Source organism: Taeniopygia guttata, chromosome 12 (genome assembly GCF_048771995.1).
Source record: "Taeniopygia guttata chromosome 12, bTaeGut7.mat, whole genome shotgun sequence".
Lineage (NCBI taxonomy): Eukaryota > Metazoa > Chordata > Aves > Passeriformes > Estrildidae > Taeniopygia > Taeniopygia guttata.
The window spans coordinates 6,534,604-6,556,945 of record NC_133037.1 but is presented as its reverse complement, the minus strand read 5'-3'; the positions used below and the strand labels follow the sequence as shown (position 1 = coordinate 6,556,945).

Here is a 22,342-nt window from a genome sequence, read left to right as displayed (position 1 = left end):
AGTATATCTGCAAGCACAGGGAGATCAGACATGGTCAGGAATGCATCTGGCTCCTTACCTCCCAACACAGCAGTGGGAAAAAGGTTTTTTTCCCAAATGGGTTTTTCTTTCACAGCTTAGAGGAAGTGGCCCTGGATGATACAAAACCAGCTAGTGCCAGCAGATGGACTGGCATGTGCTGTTTCAGTACACCCTAAACTCCAACTTTCATTTAGGAAAAAAAACCCCAAAACATAGAAAACAGTAAAATTCTGGAAAGTGGAATCTCTCTTTAAGCTTGGGTGGTTTCCTAGCCCCAGCCCACTTAGGATCATGCCCCTCCTGGAATGCACAGAGGGTTGTCCTGTTTTAGGCAATGGCAAGGTTCCCAGCCTGGCTGTCCCACTGGTTGAAGCTGGATGGGGCTCCAGTGTCCTCCAGACAGCCTGGCAACTGCACACACATGACAGGAGATGTTTGCTATTCTTCCCTTTGTTTTAATTAGTAATAACAACTTGTTATCGTGGGTTGACATTTGTTCATACTTATGAATAAATTGCTTCCTTGAACGATATGCTGAGATTACAACAGGCTTTCTGTGTTTCTGTTGGATTTAGTAGCTCATAACAAACCATGAAATTCATTACTCTTGCCACAAGCACCCACGAGATGTGCCAACCAGGGTGTGATTTATACACAGCTCAACTGATGGAAATTAAAAGCTTTTAATGTTGCCTGCAAGAAGTCCAGGGTTTGAAATTTTATACAGCTGAATTACGAAAACGAGAATCCCAGATGCAAGCCACTGCATTGTTTTATCTGCCTCAGGACTCAACATTAAAGTCAGAGCAAAAATAATTCACTAAATATTAATTAAGTGTGTAATTTGGACAGCCTTTTTAGTGATAAGCCTTCTGGCCTGCAAGTTACTTCATTCTCATCTGTTTTTAACTGCTTTGAAGCTATTAAATGGATGGTATTTAACAGCAAAACTTCTCTGCTACAATATAATTCGTCAAAGCATTCTCTCTGAAAGGAATCACTAGAGAACAGCCTGTGCCTCACCATCCTTAATGGGAATGGGCTGTCAGTCATACTCCAGTCCCATCTCTCCATGCCATGTCAAGCCTTGTACATCAAACCCAATACACAAATCGCCAGCTCCATCAAGATCATTAGAGCTGCTCATCCCGTCAGGGAAAGGTCAGCGCGTCACTGCCTGCTCCAAACACAGCATCAATCACAGCCCTCATCAAAGGCGGCCTGGCAGCAGCTGGGAACCTGCATCCCTTCCTCCTGCAGCAGCTTGTCATCCCCTAAACCTGCTTCTCTTCTTGTAGAACACGGCCAGGCTTTTATCTTATCATCATCTATAGGGAAATGCAACAATACAGTCTGCTCTGGGAAAGGGGGATCAGTGGGAATCAGCACTTCCAGGGAGGGATTAAGACCGGATCAGGAGAGGGCTGGCCAGAAATATGGCCACTGATTCCTACACTGGCTCCCTCCTCCACAGGGTCCCACAGTGTCCCCACTCCCCTGGATGGTTCCAATGTCACAGGAGCATCCCTTCTCACTGTGCCAGACCCAGACCCACACACCTGGAAACAGTCCTAGAGAAGGTTCAAATCCATCCTGTAAGATGCTGTTGTTTCCATCATAGCCACACTGAGGCATAGCTTGCAGAGACACCACATTATCCTGCCAGGCTGCTGCTGGCCTCCCACCAGCCTGAGCCTCAGCTGTGGGGCTTACACAAGCCCACGAGGGCATCCTGCCCACAGCTCAAGCACCAGGAGGGGTGGAGAGACACAACTGCTGGCAATTAACAGGGGACACCAGCACTATTGAATGCTATGGCTCCCACCAGCCACTGGTCATTAAATGTGATGAAAATACAGGCCATTTCTTCCTCTTTTTTCTCCTACCAAGCTGTGTCAAACACGCAGCATTATCTTCAAAGGGCAAAACAAGGATGTTCGCTAAACACAAGCAGATTAAATACATCAGCCTTTTAGAAGCAACTATTGCTGCTGGAGGCTTTGTGAGTCCCATTGTTTTGTGGCTCAGCCAGCTTCTTTGGGCTGCTCTGCAAAGCCAGCACCTTGTGACAAAGTGTAACCCCTCCCCAGGGAAATAAAAAACAGGTTGGCATCCAAGGAGTGGGGCTTTCTTTCTGCTGAGTGTTTAACTTACAGTGTCTCCTTGCAATAAAACAACAGCAGTCTGGGGTCAGCTCAGCAGCTGACTGAAGGCAGGGTTAGCCAGGCTCCTGCAGCAGAGATCTGAGGCTATTTCTGGAACAGCATGGATGGGTTAAAGCTGGGAACCTTCCTGTAGCGTGCCCTGACTGGAGGGGATTGCTCTGACCAGTAATTAGCCTGGTTGCACTGATACAGGGCAAAAGAAAAAAAGAAGTGGGAAGAAAGTCCTGTTCTGTCCATCCCATACAAGCCAGCATGCTCCAGACCAGGGTGGCACACCTGGCTGTGACTTCCAGAAATGTGGAATTGCAGAGTAAGGGCAACACCTCCCCTTTCCATGGCCTTAATTCAAGGCAAACAGCTGGTCCCCCAAAATCCCTTCTCGGTACAAACTGCGATCATTCCCTTGTGTCAGCACGGAGAAGCGGAGCGGGAGCACCATCGGGGTCTCTGGGGTAATAAGCACTTCAAATGCACCTCAAAGAGATGAGCAACCATGGATGGCCAGCCCGACAGATGGGGGAGGGAGAAGGGGAGCTGAGATACCAGCGAGGCGATTGTAATTAGTGTAATAAGCAGCAATTGCAGCCCAGCAGCTGCCTTGCCCTCCCCGAGCGGCTGCTGCACGCACCGGCACAAACCACGGCCAAGGATTTTGACACTTGCTGAGCTCTGAACGTCTCTGCTGTGAAAAAAGTTCTGACTTTGATAGTTTTCACTCCGCACAGGACACAGAGCAGAGCACATATGTGCTTTTCTAGCCTCTCCACCTCCACCTGAGTGAGCAGCACTGTGTGCTTACAGAAGGGACATGAAATTGGGTTTAGTTTTGATGTCAACTATGATTTTGCCTGTGACTTTGACCAAAACATTGCTTCCTCTGTGCTGAGACAAACCTGCCATACTCAACTTTCTGAAGTGCCTGAACCCTCAGAGACAAGCTGTTCTACACAAAATGTCAAAACATGACAAATACAATTTTTGGTGGGCATATATAACCATCCTTGACTAATGGTCTAATGTCCTTCCCTGACGCATCTTTAAGCTAAATTCCCTGATGCACAACAAAGTTGGCAGTGAGCGCATAGCACAGAAAAAACTGTGTTCTTCCACCAGTTTTAGGGGCTGGAGCAACATCCACAGTCAGCACAAAGGTTGCAAATCTGCTGATGTAGCAAGCTACAGGACCTAAATTACAAAAATATGCCATGGCTTAGATTCAGACTAATTCTGAGTAATTTCTGGTGCTCAAGCTCCAGGAGGGAATGCTCATCTCACCTCCTTTCTGCTATCCCTTGGTCTAATGGAGGTGGTCAGGGGAAGCAGTCAGATCCTCAGGGTATCTGCATATTTTGGCAGTAGTTAAGGATTCAGTTCCCAATGATTTTTAGTGGGTGTTAAGACACTCAGAAACTATCTGCTGTGAAGATGTTTGGAGGTGTGAGCTGTAAGCTCTTCAAGCAAGGGACTGTCCTGCAGTGCTTAAGAAAATGAGAGTATTAAGACAACAAATAAGGACAATCTCAGAGAGCAGAAAACGTTTATGTTGAGTAAATATACCCCCTCATGAAAGGAAGAAGCCTAGGCTGGGCAGGAGAGTTCAGGAATAACTGCAACCAGGAGGTTTGCTGAATGTCCTCTGAATGTCCAGTTAGGCAGTGAAAAGTCAGAGGCAAATTAATCAAAGCCATCTACGTGGGGTGCCACAAGGCATCGTTTCATGCACAGTGAAAAACAGGACAAAACAGAGGCTGAGGCCCAGTGAGAGCTCTGGGTGCTGCATGCCTGGCACAAACCACACCACTGTCCTGACTGCCATCAGGATCTCCTTTCTCATACAAAGGACAGGGGAAAGGTATCAGGAAGCCAAGAGCTACAGTCAGACCTTTCACTTGCTGCTCTGTTGAATGGCTCTAGTGGAAATCAATGGGGGTTTCAAGTACATAAATGGATCACAGAGACATCCACATTGAATTCATTTGCTAATTAGTCAAGATTAACATTTATTTTATCCAACAGGCATTCAGGTAAAGGAGGTAATTTTCTCTCTGTATGTCCCTTTTACACTTGTTAAAAGATAGGACAAAGCTGTTTCCTGATGACAGTAATCCTAAAAGGAACTTTCTCTCCACCAGGGGAGGTGCCTGTGGGCATAGCCTGATCGGGGCATGTCACTTGCTGTGGCTGGACAGGGACCTTCGGCCTCTAATCCCAAATCTGGCAGACCTGTGCAACCACTACAGCTCTTGACACGAGCCTGAGGCCAGTCTTGGGCTCACAGTACTGGTCCAGAACAAGGCATCCTAAAATCTAACACAAGACCCCGTGTCATCTCAAAGGAAAATTTAAATCATCAGGCTGCTAGTGCTTCAGACCTTCTATTAACACTGTGGGAAATATAGCACACTTTGCTGTGATCCTGTATCTGAGGATGCTTTGGCCAGCAAGTAATTGTATTTCAACCATTTAAACAGCTTCACTTAACAAATATAAGAAAGACTTTTGACTTAGAGCAGCAGAGTAATTTGATACCTGCTATGCTGTTAATGAAGCAAGCATTAATACCATTTTATCATCAGTTCTAATCTTCCTGGCATCATTTCATGCCCACAGAAAACTCACTCCATAACTCTGTACCTACAGCTCATGCTGGCCACAGCTGGTTTCCAGCACTCTGAGAACTCAATCTCTGCTAATCCCAGCCCTTTACATCAACTCAGAGCAATCTAAAAAGGAGACACATGAAGTCACTTAGGCTTATCTCTCTAATTGCCTGCCTGTGAACCAGGGGTTCGGTGTCAGCCACTTGCACTCTCGTAAGACACGGCAGCCAGGAAAATCAGACCTAAAATATTCACCGCAAGCATTCTGAGAATGGCAACTGAAACTACTGAAATCCTGCTTACTGCTGCAGCTCCAAATGCAGTGCCAGCTACGAGGGACACATCTGGTAACAAAGCCAGCGTTCATGCCTTTCCTCTGCTGCAGCCCTTTCCAGGTCTGTGGCTGCTCAACACAGATTCCACTTCTCTCGGCAGCTTTCTTGAACTGCCCACTGCCAACAGAGTGAAAATGTTAATGAATACTGTCCCATAAATACTTAATGCTATTTTCCTGCAAGTCCTGCTGTGATTAAATAGCCACCTCATTACTCAGTACCATCTTTCCTTCTTTTTTATCTTTGCATAAAATACCGAGAGTTGGAACTCTACCCATACAATCGAGCTGCTGGAAACATCCCTGCATAAACCAACACCAACAGGGCAAAATCCAAACACAGATTTCCAAGGAATGCAAAGAGAAATCGAACCCTGTTAAGAGCAAATATTTCCTCTCAGCTACTTCCTCCCAGGATAAGCAGAGGGGACAAGCCTGTGATATATTTTCTTCTTGAGTCTAGCTTATTTGGTTTTACTGTCTTTTTCCGTTGTATTTGGAGGTCCTTGTGACAATGGGGGTCCACTGCAGGTATCCTCCAGATACACAAACCCCTGGGTACCACTCTGGGGCTGGCTCTGCTCTGACACCAACTCCTGAACAGCTGCAACGGGAACTCTGCTGTTCTCCCGCCCCTGCAGCTTGGAGGGTGTCCATGATTTGTCCAAGGTTACGCAAGCAATCCAGGACAGACATGTAAGGGAACATGGATCACCCAGAGGCATTGCTGAATCAGTGACTGTGCTGTCCAAAGCACAGCTGACCACAGGATCCACCACGCCTGCTAGCACAACATCATGACATTCATTTAGGAATCACAACATAGAAATATCAGGATATTGTTTTCTGGACCATTAGAATTCCTGTATTTGACTCCTTCCCACCAACCCTCAGCTATTTCAAAAACCAACCCAAAAGCTGCAATTGCCATGGGATAGCCAAGACCACAAGAGTAATGCTGAGAGCCCAGAGTCAGCCAGGGTTGGCAGCAGCGGGGTTGGGGGTTTGTGTGTGCTGCCAAACGTGACACGTGGGATTTCCAGCACTGCCATCCAAGCAGGTCCCAGCTGGAGTGAGTGCTGGTGCTGGAGACACGTCTATGCTGCTCCCTGTGGTTTTGCTTTGCAGGGCAATGCTCAGCCTTTCACATGGGAAACGTTTCCTCTGACAGAGGAAAATTGTACAGTCCAAACTCATGCCAGAAGGCTAAAAATGTAGAAGACTCAAATGTCTAAAGCTTGTGTACATCAGAAGTTTTGGTAATTCCTCCCAAATACATACTTTTTTGGCACAGATGCTTCAATGTAACTGAAGGGCAAGCATTTAGTTCCATTTTAGCTGGGAGAGTCCCAGCTCTTGTCCCTCTGATTTAAATATGGAAACAGGCTCATTACACAATATGTGTTTCAGCGAGTTCTGCACCAGGGAGAGTGTGAAGCTCAGGCTAATGAAGGGAATATCATTAAAGTAATAAACAGTACTAAAGCAGGAGCAAATAGACTGGTCTGAAGCACAGGCTGCTGCCACATGTATCACAAGGAGACTCCAAAGAGAAACATTTGAGTCTCCTCGAGATTCAGGAAAAAGCGCAGCAGAGGATGGTGTGTGGGGAATACTGGTGAGGAGCTGGTGCCAGCTGGAGAGGTTGATTTTAAAGTGCTGTGTGGAGACAGTGGGCGTTCAACAACATGTGCTAATGTATGGGAAATGTAAAGACCCCTGGCGATTAAAAGGTGTTTTATCCCCTTCAGAACTGGTCCTGAGACATAACCCCAGCCTCAGTCCGGCTAATACACACAAAAAGGGCTTTCAAAGTATCACTTCAACTCATTTTGTTTGTCTGCATAACACAGATGCCAGGATTAAATGTACATCTACATCTCATTTCAAATTCATGCTGCCAAGAGAGTCAGCCCACAAGAAGTACCAACATCTCCTGGAGTCAGAACTCCACATGCCGGCACATTTCCACTGCCACCCTCTAAAAGGGGAAAAAAAAAAAAGAACTTTTCCCCCCTTCTCCGGGTGAACAAATAGAGTAATTTAAGGTGTAAGCAGATGAAGTAGCTAATTAAGGAAATAACCGATAACTTAAATCAAGATCATTAGAGCAAGCAGCATGTTGCTGCCATTACTTAAATGGCAGCTGAGCTAAAACATGCTCATGCAACCTGAGACTTCAAAATCTACAGTCAGCCTGATCCACACAGAGAGAGCTTCCCATGTCACACCACCACTGGGGCCAAAGCCACTGAGCAAAACACTCAAATCTCCTGGTAATTTCCTACAGTCTGAACATTTAATCATCCCCAGCCATCACCATAAAAATCCCAAGTGAATGATTCACATGTTGAGAGAAAATCACAATAAGCAGCAGCAGCAGGGTCTTCTGCCCTAAGAAGCAGCCTCTGCCTGTTTTTGGCAGCGGGGAGAACAAACCCTCTGCAGAAATAAAGTCAAATACGTTGGGCCATATGAATTTTGCTTCTGGCATCTTGTGCTGACTGTGCTCCTCAGCCAGCTGCTTCCAGGATGGACTCCGGGATTTTTCTACCCACCCCCAAGGGGTGTTTGCACACCAGTGCCACATCTCTCACTAATTATTCCACCAGTTGCACAGACAAAACATCTGCTCAAGGAGAGAAGGAATCCTAAAGTACACAAATAATTTGCACTGCCTAAACAAAGGCAAATAGAGGATGCTGTTAAACCCCCACCCCCCCTGCCTAGCAAACAGACCCAGGAGCTCTGCCCACAGGCTGCGGCTTCCTCTGCCTTCTCCAGCAGGAATGAATCCTTGTTTCCAACCAAAACCGCAGTTTGTTACTAACACAGCCTCCTTCTGTTTAATTCCTAATTTATCCTAAAGCAACTGAATTCAGCAAGTTGATTAAGTACTTAAACCACTTTGTTTCCTTCTAAAGAAGCTTTTGTTTTGCCTCAAAGAAAATTGGAGTTTTTCTCCTGAATTCATATTAACAAAGGCATAATAAATCTAACATCCCAAAGTTAAAATACCCCTTTATCCTGCATTAAACACAGCTGCCAAAGACCCAAAATCCACATTCTGTCATTCCACACAAAATTCTTTGCACAGCTGAGAAGACACACAGCACGTCTGGAAACTCAGAGCTGAAGATAAGCTGCAGCCTCCCGCGGGGTTTTACTCTTCATGGGTTTTAAAGAGAGTGAAAATGCAGGAGCAGCTCGGGGACCGGCGACAGAAGTCACGTCTGCATCAAGGAAAAGTTCTACTGTGTCCGGATATTAAGCCAAATATTAGCAGAGGATACGGCACAACCCTGCTCCTGTGCCTGGCCCCCACCAACCCCTGCCTGCCCCCGGACTCTGCCTGCAAAGGGAACCGATGCTCGCAAAGGCGGGCAGGAATCAGAGCTGAAAAAGAAAACCATTTCCTAATGCAAACATTTGTAGAGAATTAAACCACTTATACTTTCAGATGCTGTAAATGGGGCGCGATTACTTACCCCGGCTAAACAGGCATTCACAGGCTGGAAAAGCCCCACGGAACGGGGCAGGGCAGAGGGCAGGAGCGGCAGGACGGACCCTGGAGCATCCTCGGCGATGGCAGCAGCCGGAGCTGGGGCTGTCTGTGCCCTGCCGGTGGCTCTGGTCATCTGGGGAGGGCAGATCGCTGCCCCGGCTGCCGGAGCGACGCCCACCGCAGCTTTAGCTTATTGGTGAAAATCCTAAACCCTGATCCAATCCTGTCCCTTCACCCGAATGTAGCTCACTGCACAGGCAACATCCTTTCCAGTTTTGACTAGCGGTATGAAAGCAAAGTTACCTTGCCAATGTAAAAATCACACAAGGAGAAGCCAAAATAAAACCCTGCTCAATTTTATTTCACCTCTTTCTCACAAAACAAGTTTCTTATTTACTTACTTGGAGCAACAGCCACGATGAAAGCATTGAAGAAAGCTGGCAGCTCTCAGCCTGTATCACCAGATCAAAAATCAGTATGGTAAATATCAGGATGCCAATAAAAGGCTATTTGTAAGAAAGCCTGCCAGTGCTCCTGTCACATCTGGGGCAGGACTGTAACAAGTATGGAGAAGGTTTGCAGAAATCATCAGCACATGGGTCCTGAAGTTATACTGAATTTCACAAAGGTAACTACTGAATCATGAACTGCTGCTGGCAAACAGCCTGGCCAGCCAAAACATACGGTTTGCCCTTATTTTTTACAGCCTGGTGCAGACACTGACTGTAGAGAAACTTACTTTCTCTGCTATACACACACCTAGATGCTTGACCCTGATTGACACTCTGGCTGCACTGGTTCTGTGTTTCTGGTCTCAGAAAGCACAGGGCTACACTGTGGGCAGCTGCCTGCTGCAGGCAGCGACCTGGAAACCTGCATTCATTTGAAAAACGACAGGCAGGGATAAAAGCCTCTCGTGCTGCACACGAGAGCACGAAAAGCACATTGCTGCACTCACTTACAGATGTGCAACCCTGGAGCAGCTCCAGAGCGTGGGCTGGCATCTGGGTGACCTCTGAAAGCGCTCACACAGCTCCTCCAAGCGAGGGGGGAGCCAGTGCTCTGCACTCCAGGTGTCCCGGCAGACAGGCAGCAGAATCCAGATGTGGGCAAGCTGCCCCAGCCCCAGCACAGCCTGGGGATTCAATGAGGTCTATTCATGGAGGAGCGAGCAGGGCTTCCAGGAACACAGAGGAAGCATTTCGGAGGAGTATTCCCATTGCAAGTCCAATAAGCCTCTTTGCATTCTAACCCCACCACCACTGCAAGCTTTAAATATAGAAGTAATCAAAATGTACATTAAAAGAAGAACTTAGAACTTGGCAGTGTTAATGTAAGAAACATTCCACTGGGGAGCGGGCTCGGAGAGCACTGGCAGCCTCGGGGCGGGCTGAGCTTGGCTCTCCAGGAACAAAAGCAGCTTTACAAACCAGGTTTGCCACGTGAGAGCCTAATTAGAGACCGAAGCCCACACAGCAAACAGACAGACTACAGAGGAAATTGGAGCCTAATTTACATGGAGAACGATTACTTACTGCAACCAATTAGTGTCAAGCTGACTGACAGACTACCCAAAATATATTCTCCCCACCCTCCCCTGCAAGTCTGAGTTTTCCCCGCTGTGTTATTTAACCTGGGTTGTTCGGTAGGTGAGCAGTTATCACCTCACCATTAGACATGGGACAGCAAACGGGGACCTTCTGAGCTTCCCCATAACAAACACAGATAAAGCCACTCTTGTGCCACCCGGTGCTAGCCTCAGCTGAGCCAGAGACAGCACAATCAGAGATCAGTGTAATGTATTGCCCCCCCAGTCTTAAATCCTTGAATGACATCCTGAAGATCCCAAAATTCATTATTTTGGAAAGGTGCTCACCCTTTCCTGAGCATGTATTCTGCATGGGGACTTTCACACCCTCATTTGCAACCATACAGTAGAACTTCAGGTAAAGGCTGTGTCCACAAAGCCTTTGCAATGTGCTCAGGCTGTGGGTTTTGTGTTCCAAACCATGTTCCTGGTCTCTGTCACAGGAAAGCACCAGCCTACTGTGTTGGTGCTGCTACTCAGGACGCTCAGCTCCATGTACCTGCTCATGAAACAGCCCTTTATTTCCAAAGCCTTTCTGGTCATGCTGTTCCCCATGCACTGCAGGACCATTGCTGCTCTCTGGGGACATAGGGAATCCCACTGCAGCTGGAGGGAGCCATGTGGACAGAGAAACTCCTCCTTGGCTGGCACAGCATAGGGGTGCCCATGCTCCCATCAGTGCCTGTGCTGGGCAAGGACATCACCTTCACTCAGGGCATCTCTGCAGCTGCCCTGAAACAGGAATACTTCATCATGCTTCCCCAAGTACAAGCCTGCTGCTACTTCTGCATTAAACCTGCCCCTCCTTCCTATCAATTAACACCCAAACTGATAAACAGACTTTAAAAACTCCTGAAGGGCACACATAGAACTGACCAAATGCCATTTACTTCCTTTTACTGTTAAAAAAGAAACAACTCATTCTATCGTCATTTTTCCCTTCCCAGCACCATACTCATTATTAGCAGGACTGACTAATTGCTGTCCTCTCTTCCACGCCCTGGCACGTGCATTTGGAATGCACAATGACAACAGCATTTCAACGCAACTTACTGTGTTATTCTTCACAAATTCCTAAGTATGGTCTGTCTGAGCAGCCTCTCTGACTACTCATCAGAGAGCTCTTGTGTACACACGCCCAGGCACACAATGACCACATTCTGGATATGTGAGACCAGATAATCACCCCTTCCTTTGAGAAACACCAATATAAAGCATATTTAAAGACTTTATGAGTCTTCTGTATGGATGAGATAAACATTTTTTTAATCTCTGTAGGCTGCATGGATACATGGCATTTTAAATGCAGGCTATCCTAAAAAGAAAACTTGGAGAAAACGTGTGGTGAAGTTTATCTAGTAGCTGTTTGCTAATATCTGTAAATAATCAGGACCTCAGATGAGGTAAAACATCAGCAGGAACCCTTTGAATTTCAGTTCACATCAATGGTGCTAAATCAACTTACACTGCAGAAGTCCCATCAAGAGAGGTAAAGCAGGATCATCCCACCTGGGTCTCTGGATACAGACACTAGAAAGGTTGCAAATCCTGGCAGCTCTGGTCTCCCTCTTGGCTAAATTAAAAGTCTCCATTAGTTACCAAGTAGATGCAATGAAAATGCATGTGTGCTCATGCTCCTGAGAATTAGGCTGTTAATCTGGTATTTGTGCTCCTGGAGTTTATCTCCTCCACACCTCCCTTCTCCCCAGGGAAGGGCCTTGCTGCCGCTTTATCTGCAGCTCTAAGGACAACACATGCTGCTTGGTTTCTGAATTCCCCTCCAGTGCTACCCCTGAACCTAGCTCTTCAGAGAGGGGGGCTCCAGCAGCTGTAATTCCCCTTAATTCCCCTTATGATTAACAGGTCAGCTCACTCCACCCTGATGACAGTGGGCTTCGGAAGTCTAACTCCATCAAAATTATCTATGCATAAAAGACAATCATTACAGGAACAAACACGTCGCTGAGACTTTTATCAGCTGTGTGCTTGCTGCTCGCTGTTGTGCACTAATTTAGAGAGGCACAGGCTTTAGAGAGAGTGGGGAAGGCTTCAGCCTCACTGCTCTGCAGTGGCTCCAGGCACAAGAACCTCTCTTCTGTGGTTTTGATGTTGATTATAAAGCTGTGGAGGCAATCACTCCTAGAGAGGGGCAAGGGCAGGTGGGAGTGCAGGGAAATTACAGAAATATTCTTCTGAGTGCATCCCATTAGGGCTGGTGGCAATTACACATGCTGATCAAGGAGGCGGGCTTCCCAGAACTGAAATTACCAGTAGGGAAGGGAAGGTGAGAGAAAGAAGGAAAAAAGGAAAAAAGCCAGAAGCAGCAAAATAACCCTCAACAACGGCCACAGATATCCCCTGGCTGCCTGGGAGCAGGGACAGGAGAGCCACCTCCTCTCTGCAGGCAACCCCTGCTGGGAGTCACTCAGGGAAGACCCACAGAGATAAAAGGCACTAAAGCCAGCTGAAAAATGCTTGTAAAAACACTAATGGTCTCAGGTCCTTCTGAGCCACCTCGAGTACTGCTAAATCACTTTTACTTGCTTTCTGGTGGGTTTTGCTTAGGTTTGTGCTGATGCACTGCACATCCCCGTGTGCAGGTCAAAACCTGTGTGGACCCACCAGCCAGCCCACAATGCAGGCATCACTGCCAGGCTCTGCAGTTTGTTCTTCCTCTCATCTTTCCACTTTTTTCACTACTTCCACAGGAATAAATGAAGAAACCAACTTAACAACATCCTCCTTTCAATACGCACTATTGGGAGTTATTGTAGTAATAAAAAACAGAAGGAAAAGGCAAGAATTTTCATTGCAACCCTTGTGCAGCCTTGCAGTCCTGACCCTGGAACTCCTGACAATGCGTCACCACGTGTTATTAAGAAATATTCATATTAATCCTAACTGTAAAGCTCTACTTTCAGCCAATTAAACTGCCTGAGCAGCTGAGCTCTCCTGGAGACCTTTGTACTCTCCTTTTTATTTTTTTTTTAAATGCTCTCTTAGGGAAAGGAATGGTTTCTGCAGAGATGAGCCACCCAGCTCCTTCCAGCCCCGCCGTGTGTGTATAAAATTCTTGGTTTCTTTCAAACACTGCACATTAATCTGTGCTATGGAACCTGTCTCCTTCAGTGTTCCATCATTTCTCTTCGAGACGGGTGAGACAGAGCTGTTCCACTTGGCATCACATACCCTCCCTGCCCCCTTCCCAGGGTTTTTTCCCCCTTTGTTTTGTTTGTTTGTTAGTTTTGTTTGGTTTGGGATTTTTGGGGTTTTTTTTGTATTGCCAGAATAGCTCCCAAGCCATCACCCCTGGCATGTCTGGACCTGAAGAAGAATATAATGCTACAGCAGCCTGCAGATATATGAGACAGCCAGGGTGCTCAGAACTGGAAGATTATGGTTTTAGCACTTCAAATTATGAAAAATACCAGTGCTCTCTTTCTCCAGCTTAGGACACATAATTTCTTTCTCCCCCTGCCAGTTCTTTGCCTATGTCTTAACCAGGAGGGACAGAAACTGTTTCTCGAGTTGAGGGCTGCTGGAAACAAACCTCAGGCGGGCGTCTGAGTAGTGATGACCGAGATTAGTTTGTGAGCAATGTGAGCCACACTGTCCCACCTTGACAAGCTCTTGCACTAATAAATCAGAGCATCTTCCACACACAAAGGGTTACCTGATACAAAGCCAAGTATTTTTACTAACCCCGCTCCTGAGATGTGGATTTTCATGCCTGCCTGCCCAAAATTTGCCCACATGAGGATGGATGCCTGTTGCTCAGGCTATGCCAGCCAGGCACCACCCTTGCTGCTTGCATGTGTGACCACTACCACAGCCAAAGCACCTTCTGAACTACCCATGTGCTACCAAAGCCCAGACTGGCAAATCACGACATTTATTCAAGTCTTTATTAAATACTAAAATGTTCTGTAGTTGTAGCCAATAGGATTTCCCCCAGACAAAGCTTCAGCTGGGAAGCATAACCTTGGCTGCTGGGAAGCATAACCTTGGCATAACACAGAAGATATGGATTTATTGTTGGCCTAAGTGGTTCCTTGCCACGAGTTATGAAGGACAATTCCCTTCTTCACCCTCCTCTCATCACCTCGGGTACTGCACTCCATGGAAACACCCAGAGCCTGAGGAATGGAGCACGAGTTGAGCAGAGAAGGACCACAAACCTCCTTCATGCCCAGTGCCAACTGCTTGACCACACCTGGGTTCACCATGAAAGGGATGAGTGCCTCTTCCATAGATGGGGCTTCCCAGGAGGGCAAATGGATGTGAAGGATACAAGCTGCCTAAGGATGCATCAGCATCCCAAACCCTGCCAGTTGCTGGTAACCCAGCAGCCACAGGCATCTGCAGCACATCTCGTGTTTTGGAAGCTGCAATGGGAACACCATGCACTTTCCCTTTTTTCCAAGCATCCCTAAATCCTTGGCTCCCGGCATTTCTACAGTGATTAAACACACAGTTCTCAACATTGAAACCCCATAAAAACAAAAATCCATATGGGGAGTGTTCCCATAAACCAGCCGATACCTGCCAGCAGCTCTAATCTTGGTGCCATCAGATCTGCACAATAAATGAGTTCATTTTACTGGGGTAGGGTTTTTCTACAAAATAGAAATCAAAATTGGCTTGTGAAGATGAACGATGCCTGTGAAACTTTTTTGCTGCACTTGATTAAATACACACAACAAACCCATTTTTTTTCTACTTGAATGATAAACTCAATAGTCTAAAATTAAGCCCAGCAGGGTAAGGTCCTGTATAGATTTCAACAGATACTATCTTTTTTTTTTTTTAACCTGACTGTAATGTATACACATTGAAAAATCACTTGAGTACCTCTGGCACCAAACATAAACACAGGGAAAGCTAAAAATCATGTCGCGTTTTTATCTTGATACATCCTGCACCGCAAAGTACAGCCCTGGTTTGCCATTTCATGATAAACCCACCCTTTGCTTTTGATCACTGTTAGTGTGTAACCATGGATGTGAATGTACATTAGTATCACAAAAAGAAAACAGGAAGAAAAAGTCCAATCACAGAAGCACACCAACCTGAACCACATGCTTCCCGACCAAAGGGTATTTGTAGATATCAGAATTACCATTTCTCTTCAAGACAACTGATCCTTTTAATGAAAATATAAGAAGCCCTAGAGAAAGCCTGGTTGATCGTTATTAAATGCACAGACCTCATGCTTTTTTTTTTTCCAGGAAAATGACTGAACCTTGGCTTTAGCATAATCCTGAAGATTATTTACATCTTCTGTATTTTTTTCCACTGCTGCTGAATAATCAAGGCTCCTTAGGAAACCACTGCCAGAGAAACATAAGTATTTTTTTCCTCTTCTTTTTCTCTCTCTTTTACCTGCTTTTATACATTCTTTCTTGCACAGGAGCAGTGAGGAGGTGTTGGAGGTTAGGATTTTTCCTTTTTATCCCTTTCTCTCAGGGAATTTTGTCCCATTTGCTGCCTAAGAGATGATAAGGACAGTAACTTAAGAGACAAAAGATGTGCCTGGGAGGGGGAAGGGTGCAGCTGGCTACTCTCTTTGCTGGGGGGGTTCTCTGTGGAAAGGCAGAGACACCTCGAGATTTTGGCAAGCAGACATGACAGAAATCCCTGGGGAGCAGCTAGGAAGGAGCAGTGTGCACATTGTCTCCCTCCTCAATCCACAGCTTCCAGACATTTGATAAAGGCGAGCTCAGGTTGCTTTTCAAACATTTTTTTCTCAGCAGAAAAACCGAAGAGAGGAAAAAATTGCGGCTCCTCAGAAGGCAATGGAAGGAGCTGTATCTGCTTTTTGGAGGAAAGGGCTCCAAAACACTGCAGGCTCCCTGAATATTGCAATGCTTTGGAAGGGGAATCTTACAAGGATGCTTCAAGACAAGCACTTTGATTTCTGCCTCAGCATTCTTTATTATTCCCCATCATGCAACCTCCCTCTCTCTCCTACTTCTGCCCTATCCACTCAAACGGCTGTGTACAGGGAATGAAAACAATTAAATACTCCTAAACAGGCAGGGCTGCAACTGGCACGGTAATGAGGTCATTATGCACCTAAACATGCCTTCTAAAAATAAATTACATCCAGGTATAGAGATCTCCTGGCTGCACTGTGCCCAGGGAATTATCTTAATGCAAAATCTCTAACAGCCTGGTTTGGTTTGGTTATTTCAAAGCAAACCTGGCCTCATCAGGACAATAACAAGGGCTTGGCTGATGCACAGCATCACAGATTTGGGCTCCTCTTGGGTCAAAGGGAAGCCAAGAGAGCTGGAGCTCTGCAGGGCAGAGCCTGTGTTAGAGCCAGGGGTCACCTCTCAACCCACCAGGGCACAGCCAGGCTAAGGGAGCTCTGCTCCACAACCAGGTGCCAGCACAGGTCAGGACCAACACCTCGTCCTGCTTGTGTGACATGCTTCCTGTCCCCAGTGTGGGACAGACACTGCCAAGGTCTTGCCTAGAAAGGATCCCATCTGGCGAGCAGACTTGGTTAGAATTACACAGCAGCCTGGGCTGCAGGAGGCTCATTTGTAGTAATTAGAAGCATGATATGGGCACATGGGAGGACGTCAAAGGACACTGGTAGCTTCAATGGCACAAGTCTCTTTTTCTAGTGGTCAACAGGCAAAAACTACTCTGTACCCATGAGCTTCTCTTAATAAACCAAAATGATACAGAATTCTTATTTTGGCAGCGTAACCAGACAAGTCCCTACAAAACCCACTCCAGAGGAAAATTTAAGGTCAATGTTTTTATTTTAACATGTGCAATTCACAGAATCATTCAGGTTGGAAAAGACCTCTAAGATCATCGAGTCCACCCATTAACCAGTACTACCACATCCACCACTGAACTCTGTTTGAAGTGCCACAAGAGACCTGTGCATGTGTATGCACAGACACACACATTCCCTGCTCCAGTGCACAGCCATATGGGCTGCTTTGCTTCCCCAGTCTCCCAAACTGAATACAAACAAGGCTTCATGTATATTGGAATCTGTAGGAAGCTTAACATTTACTTGGCTTTTATGTAAACACTTACATGAATTACACAAGTTTCAGCCAAGAGTCTCAGCACCCTGCTGTGCTGAGCCAGATAATTCATTACAATTAAAAGCAGAGAGGGAGGCAATCAGGCTCAGGGTATGGATTTGCTCTCCCAAATGGTTTCCAATTTGTCTTCTGGAGGAAACCCCACTGGTATTTGCATGGGACTGCTGCTCCTGCACCCCAGGGCCAGGCTGTGTGAGCAGGACCCAGACACTGAGGTGTCCCAGCACCAAGGGAGGATGTTTTGGGCTGTGCCTGTGTGTGCACCACCAGTGAGGCAGTGCTGCTGAAACTCACCTTGCAGGCAGGTGAGCACTGCCCTGGGTACACACACAGAACACCCTGACAAAAGTACTTCAATAATAACAATACTGATAATAACAACAACAATAATAATAATAATAAACAAAAAGACATGTGGATCTTGTTGGGGATAAGGTTTAGTGCTGAGTTAACAGTTTGACTTGTGATCTTAGAGGTTTTTTCCGACCTTAAGGATTTTATAATAAAAGAACTCCCCTGCCATAAGCATATGCATCAACTCAAACTTCAAGACAGCATCTATTCCCCAGATCTGCCTTTCTCATTCAGTATCCATAATATGCTAAGCTATTAAAACTATCCTATGGAAAGTGCTGTGGCTTACAGTGCTGAAGACAAGTGGTGTTATCATCTGGTATTTCTTCTCTTCTTATTACAATGAATCTTCACTACAGCTCTGAAAATAATCCAATTATTGCTTACCACTGGTAAGGTCACTGTTGCTTTGAACAGAGATTTGGGTAATACTCTGATTACTCTTAAGCAAATATTGCTGAGACTTGGGCAGAAATTTCAGAGAGATTGAAAATCCATTTAACTGGAAACCACAAATGGGAAAATAGTCACACTCTATTGGATATAAACAACAAAAAGAAGGTACCGTTTCTGTGTCTTATTAAAAAATATTGGTTTATCTGAAATCAACAGCACAGATATATTCAGCTATTAAACAATATATAATTTCTCATATCATATAACCTTCAAAATACAGCAATCATTGAGTCTTTATTAAATGTTCCCATATGGGCTTCCAAAGGTATTGAACTACTTAAGTGTAATATATGGAAAACAGCAAAAGGTTTGTATCACTTGTGGGAATAAAAGAGCTCCTGAAGAAAAGCAGATATCAAAGATCAATCTGTAATAAGGAAAGGAAGTTAACATTCCTTACAGTGGTCTTGGAGATAATTTTTCTGCATGGAGCCAACGAGATAACGGCAAAATCATATGAAATAGAGATGGTGCCAAAAAAAGGTGTCTATTATAATTCCTTTGGTGCAATTAATCATAGGTTCTTTACTGTCAGACCATCTCCAGGTAATGGCAAAATAAGGGGGAAAAATACCCAACTCTTTTTGTTATTTTTCCTTAAGAAGGAATTAATCATATTGTCACTGGAAGATGCTATTTCTGACATTGCTTTACTTGAACTGGCCAACTGATTAAAAACAAAACACCGCAAGGACTTGCTGTCCTTCTGCTGAAAGAGTGGAGAAATGCTGAGATTAACCCCCGAGTGTCCTGACAGCTAGGAATGACCCAGCTCAGCAATGCCACCAGAAAACAAGCGTCCCTGGACAGGGGAAGGATGAAAAATTCCAGCAGCTCTGGGGGTGGCCAGGGCTGCCTGACCCATGGATGGCTTCTCCTCCTCTCCTTCTTGAAACCACATTGTTTGCTGGAGAGTTTCCTTTCAACACCCCCACAACACATCTTCATCCCACAGCAGGGATCTGTACCAGGGTCTGGGCTGAACTCGTGCTCAACCCTGGCGGGTTTGGCACAGTGACACCCCTATAACCCTTTTAGAGCTGCATCTTTTTTTTCTCTCCACACTCTTCCACCCTCACGAGGTTTCCAGCACTGCAGGCGGATAACGCCAGGGAGGGATGTCACAGTGCTGTGCCAGGAGTGAGACAGCCAGTGACATGGCCCTGGGGACACAGACGGGTGAGCAGACACAGTGCTGCACTGTCCCTCTCCTAGGAAACCTGCCCCGCCTGCCTCACACGCGCCAAAATCCCGAGGGGATAGTGAACAGTGGAAATCGCAAGAAAACCTATTTAAAGTGATACCCCACTGTCATGCAGCACAGGAAAAATTGTGTGCCTCAGCTTTCCAGATGACTCTATTCCTCCAGAGAGCTGCCTGGGAGCAAGCTGCCTGCCCAGCACCAATGAATGATATGGCAGCACTGTCACAAAGCCTAACCCTGCCTTTGTCCTGCCACTCTTCGCCTCCTGCCTGCCTGTCTTGGACCAAGAAGGGGACAAAGAAGGCCTGGAGAAGAGAGAAGCACTGCAGGGCAGCCATTGCCTAGTAAAGACGCCAGGGGAACAGGATGCTCAGGGAATGAGGATGCCCGGGGATGAGCGAGATCCCAGGCACGGCTAATTCCTCACTGATGGCTAATGAGTACAGTGGGGCTCCCACTCATCTCCCAGCACGGGCTTCTCCTCTCCCCCCACAGCCAGAAGGCAGCGAGGGGCACACAGGGATTCAGGCATGTGTTGCAGCAGGAGGCAATGCTCTCATCCACACACTTCACATCTTTTCTGTTTTGAACCTCAGTCCCAATGCCTTTTTCCCGGTTGCTTCTTAATGCTTTCCTCATCAATGCCCACACCCACTCTGCAGCACAGACACCTGCAGGCTTTTAATTGCTCCTGGATTGCCTTGATTAGATGCTTTCAGGGACCTTTGACTTTTCTCTCAAGAGGTATCCAAGAGACAGACATAAACTCACAGTGCCAACCCAGAGTGCTGGGCTCTGTTTTCTCTTGTACATACACAGCAGCCAGGGCTTGGGTCTGCTTACACCGTCCCTGGGCATCTACAGTGCTACAAAATCAGCATGCAAAGGGTATAAAATCCTGCCTAGCAGCAGCTACATTTCCACTGGGCTAAGGACTCACACCTCATGGGCTCATTTCTACAAAAACCTAAGTATGTTGCCAACTGATCCCCTCTTTCCTACATAGTAACTATATCTTGTTTTTATTTTGCAGCTCTTTCTCTGAAAACCTGTTTCTTCAGAGAAAAAGCAGCAGCCTGAAAAATTGAAAACTGACTATTTTAGAAATAAATTGTATTGGTGCCTTAGGAAGAACATGGGCTATTTTAAGCACATTAGACCATTATGTTAAATATTAGCAAACAGAGGAAGAAAAAACCACATAGTTTTGTGCTTCTTGTTAATGGCACTAATCCCCAGCAGACAGGAAAGCCCATGGGATAGGATTTTAAAAACCATTCTGTGAGCTGCAGAGTAACATCCAGGTTAAAAGTGCATTAAGATAATTATAATCAAAACATCTCTGTCAAGGGTGGATCTCAAATCCCTGTTGAGGGACAGGTTTAACTTCTCAGCAAGTGAACACAACCAAACCACACCATTGTTTTGCTGCTAGTGGCTGGAGTAAATTATCCTGGCCACCTCGCTGGGGCTGGCACGAGCATAGGGACCCAGGATCTGCTGCTGCAGGATGCAGGCACTGTGAGGGAGCCTGGCATGCCAAGGCTCCTCACAGCATCCCCCTTCCAAAAATAGTCTGGGTGAGACAGGCTGACACCTGAGACATGATGGACAGCTCTGAGATAAATGAACAGATGCAGCATCCGAGGAGAGGCAGGGCAAAATGCAGAGCTAGGTAGCAAGCACTGCCTGTGACTATGCTGGCAGAGTCCAGCCTTGATGCTGCCAGGGTTTCCAAGGAAGAAATAAAAAAAAATTATAAAACCCCCTAAACTCAGCTGGCAGACTGCTTTTACAGACATTTGCACAGACACAGGAGGAATATCCAAAGTATAGTTGTGTTTAATATTGTAAGTTTACAAACAGCACCTGATAATGCTGACTGAGTGGAGCACTTGCCAAATAAACTCTACAGTCAGGAAGACCAAGGGAGGACACACTCCAACCTGCTTTTAGCCAGGGCTGTGTAAATGTGAGGAGCCTGGGGAGGCTGCAAGCAGGAAAACATAAGAGTAGGGGTGGATTTAATGCAGACACCCGAGCTGGCTCATTAGTGTGGAAGCAGCAGTCAAAGAGCTCAGGTCTGCTCTGAAACACCTACCTGGCCAACTGAGCCCAGCTATTTAACCCAGAGCGAATGAGACTTCACTGGTGGTACCGTGCCACCACACAGAGCAAGGCAGTGAAACAGCCAGTACAGTGGGATTTCATAAATCCAGTCCAATAACCAGTTGCACACAGCAAATGCATATTGAAATAATGTCACTCACAATATCAAGGTTCTCATCAGGGACAAGCATGTCATGAATCACTGCTGAAGCCAAATTTAAAAGGATATTGATGCCCAGGCATCCCATTTGGTGCTCATATAACATATGGCACATGTGAATTTTATAGCTTTTGTATTAATCTGCCCAGAATGCCATCACTTTGTGAGATTTCATGAAATATTAAAATTAATGAGGATAATTTATTTTACAACTCTCAGCAAAGGCCCTGGAAATGATGAGTGAAATTCACTCAGGTTTGTGACTCGTAGCCCTAATATCTGGCATCTGTTTGCCAAGTGGGAGAAAGACATGTAAAAGATGTATTTCAAGCTGGTTATTTGATGGATTGGCCTGAATTTATTTATTAAGGTTTCTACAATCAATTATCACTGCAGGAAACAGAGAGGGAGGGATGATAGACTAAGCATGTTTATCAAGCCACATGAAATCTACAGAGACATTCAAACAATTCTTTAGCCACTGCAGGAAACTGTCAAGCATGTTTATTGATAGTCCAACTGTGTACTGCACAGTTTGCTTTCAAAAACCCAACAGAAGACTATGATGTATAAGGACAATATAAAAAAAAGCTGAATTTTCATGTTTTGTGATGAACACAACAGTGCTAGAGTCATTTCTAAAAGAACTCTGTCCACCTGTGTGCAAAACAGTATTTGAGATATCAGCAGGTGGCAAAATGCACAGCACAAACCAGGCAGTGACAGCACTGGAGAGCAGCTGGGGCCAAGATATTCCCTGCTACAATGATTGC

General features: G+C 45.9%; 1 protein-coding gene across 2 annotated transcripts in view; it reads right to left on the bottom strand.

Annotated features, from left to right (window-relative positions):
- The window catches only part of PRICKLE2 (prickle planar cell polarity protein 2), a 103,102-nt gene that overhangs the window by 49,495 nt on the left and 31,265 nt on the right, over positions 1-22,342 (bottom strand). Inside the window, exon 1 of one of the 2 annotated variants that reach the window (XM_030282815.4) lies at positions 8,609-8,791. The exons of the other annotated variant lie outside the window; for it this stretch is intronic. The gene's annotated coding sequence lies outside the window, so the exon portion shown is untranslated. Of the gene's footprint in view, positions 1-8,608; positions 8,792-22,342 lie in introns of those variants that run through there. 2 annotated transcript variants of the gene reach the window in all.